At 57.8% G+C, this 2,754-nt stretch overlaps 1 protein-coding gene across 3 annotated transcripts in view; it reads left to right on the forward strand.

The window, feature by feature from the left end:
• The first annotated feature begins 2,204 nt into the window (after positions 1 to 2,204).
• The window catches only part of STIM1 (stromal interaction molecule 1), a 174,623-nt gene continuing 174,073 nt past the window's right edge, over positions 2,205 to 2,754 (forward strand). For 2 of the 3 annotated variants that reach the window (XM_075061860.1, XM_075061861.1), the window contains exon 1: positions 2,205 to 2,312. The gene's annotated coding sequence lies outside the window, so the exon portion shown is untranslated. The remainder of the gene's footprint in view (positions 2,313 to 2,754) is intronic. The other variant, XM_075061862.1, reaches the window with a different exon arrangement.

Genomic DNA, 2,754 nt, shown 5'->3' on the forward strand with positions numbered 1-2,754 from the left:
CCAATAAGTGCAGGACCCACCAAGGTAGAGGAGGAACTTTGTCACAGTTGTTAAAATGACAGCTGCAACCAACATGGCATGAGTTGGCAATGGCCCTGTACCTGAAATTCTTTATTAGGTCAGGCCCTAAGACTGTGGCAAATGCCCTGCTTTAATCATCAAGCCCTCAATTCCATCATCTTGTTGAACAAATGTGATTGGCTATTCTGTGGCCTGGCCCTCTGGCCAAGTCACCAGAAAGTTCAAACCCCTTCTGTGGTAGCACAAGGTCCAACTGAAAGCCCAACACAGATACCCACCCTGGTAGTTCTTCTGCCCCTCTTGGGGGGTCCCTGAAGTTCTCGCTTCTTGGTCTCTCCAGAGTTTCCCATGTCTTGCTTTCAGACTGGGAGACTTGCTGCGCTTCTGCTTTCACCTCAATGTGCCCTGCTCAATGGGATTCTCAGTTTGTTATATGGAAAGATGTTGCAATCTACTGCTAACACCTTTATACCTAGTGATAACATAGCTGGCTGGAGGAATCTGCTGTTAGTTTTCTGTAACTTCTCTACACTACGAGTATTTAGAGATACAGGGAAAGAAATCCCCCTTTCAGGCAAAGAGAGGGGAATGCCTTCCAGTGTTTGGAGCTGTTGCGGGTCCTGAGAATGGAGCTCTAGTCCAGCATTTCTCAAATACTGCCACTGTGGCTACATGTGGCCACCAGGGGCTTTTCTTGGGGCCACAGCTGCCTGGGCTGTGACCAGGGGCCTTCAGTAGTGGTAAGGCCCTGCCCCCCTCTGGAGACACACAAGCTAGAGGAGCAGACAGCCCATGAGTTCCTCACTTTCATGGGGTTGGGGTTCAGCCCTTTGGTGATGGGTGGCAGGCTCCAGCCATGGGGCTTCAGTCTCCATTTCCTGGCCATGCGGTGGCAGGCAGGGGCGGCTCCTGGCCCCAGCACGCCAAATGTGTGCTTAGGGCGGCATGCTGTGGGGGGCGCTCTACCGGTCGCCAGGAGGGCGGCAGGCAGGCAGCCTTTGGCGGCATGCCTGCGGAGGGTCCGCCGGTCCCGCAGGACCGGCAACCGGCAGAGCGCCCCCCGCGGCATGCTGCCATGCTTGGGATGATGAAATGTCTAGTGCTGCCCCTGGTGGTGGGCTTTGGCCCCAATCTCACCCCCCCCATCACCCTCGCCCTTGCTGCCTCCCCCAGTGCCCCATCACCACTGACCCCATTGTCTCTGTACCCACCTCCCCATCCAGGGCTTAATTTGTACCCAGGTTTGCTGGGATGGCGTCAGTCGGCTGTGAAAAGTGACATTCGTATGTTTGTTAATATCCCTTTTCACAGCAGACTTAGTCTCTAGCAAGTCTTAAAAAAGCAGCTAAAAAGGCAAAAGAAACAAGAAAAAAAGACAAGAATGTGCAATGTCCTTGATCTGTGTTTTTATTCTGTTTAGGGCCAGCAAGGAATAGAGACACCTGGATGTTATTTTTATTGAGTCTGCAACAGAGAAAAAAGAAACCCTCCATAAATAAGTGACAATGATATGGACACACATGTGCAGATTTACTTGCTTTTCCTGAAGTTAATGACCTATTTTAGGAAAAATGGTTGGCAAGAGATGGTGGCCACAACCTGATGCCACCAGCCTGTTTATTGTGAGAACCCCTGCATCTGGTCCTGTTTTCTTAGCATTGGGATCTTTCTGCTCGGACTTGTTTCCTGAGCCCCAGCCTGTTACCCTTTCGGGGAGGGGAACCAGCCCCGAAGGAACAGGGTGCCCGGGCCCAGTGCCTGCCTGCACTGGCTGTTCGGGGTCACCGGGCTCATTGCTAGGGCAGAGGCTTGCCGGGGGGTGTCTCCCCCTTGGCGGATGCTCAGGATTCAGGACCTTGGGGCTTCCCGTGCTGGGGCCCTGCTCTTTGGGGGCCTGCAGGGGCCACAACCAGCCTCCCGTTGCCAGGCAGCGGGGCGCACTGTCCCCTAGCAACAGGGACAGCCTCCGTCTCCCCTCCAAGCGCCGGCCCCGTCTGAGCGGGCTTAGCTCGCGCGCTCTGCCGTCCTGCTCTGAAGCTCCGCCTGCAGCTCCCGCCCTTCGCCGCCAGAGGACGCTGCGGGGCAGCGCGGACCCGACAGGGGGCGGGGCCATGCGGTCGTAGCCTATTGGCTGCCAGTGGGGAGGGGCGGGGCCTCTTCTGGTTCCTGCCCCGCCCCGTTTGGCGGCGCGGCGGCTTGCGCCTCCGCTGTCAGTGTCCGAGCGTGCGGCGGCGGCGGCGGCAACAGCGGCAGCGCTTCAGCTCGCTCCGGAGCTGGGCGGCGAGAGCGGGGTAACCGGGGACGGGGGGGTCCGCCCGAGGGGAGACACCTCTGGAGAAACTACCGGGCGCGGGGGAGCGACGGCGGGTCTGGTGCTGAGAGGGCTGCTCGGGAGAGACCATTGCGGAGGGGGGAAGGCTGGCCCGGCCTGGGAGAAACCATTGCTGGGGGTCCGGGGTGGGCTGGATGAGACCATTCCTGCTGGGGTAGGCAGGGAAGGGCTAGCCCTGGGGGAAACCATTGCTCAATAAAGAGGGGTCAAGGGTTAGCCTGGGTGAGACCCTTGCGAGGGTTAAGAGTTAGCTTGGGTGAGGCCATTGCTGAGGGGAGGTTAAGGGTTCTTGTGGGTGAGACAATTGCTGGGGGGGTGGGAAGGAGGGAAAGGTTAAGGGTTAGCCTGGGGGGGAACCATTGCTGGGGGTGGGGAAGAGAGAGAGGTTAAGGGTTAGCCTG

This window comes from Chelonoidis abingdonii, chromosome 1 (genome assembly GCF_003597395.2).
Source record: "Chelonoidis abingdonii isolate Lonesome George chromosome 1, CheloAbing_2.0, whole genome shotgun sequence".
Taxonomy (NCBI): Eukaryota; Metazoa; Chordata; order Testudines; family Testudinidae; genus Chelonoidis; species Chelonoidis abingdonii.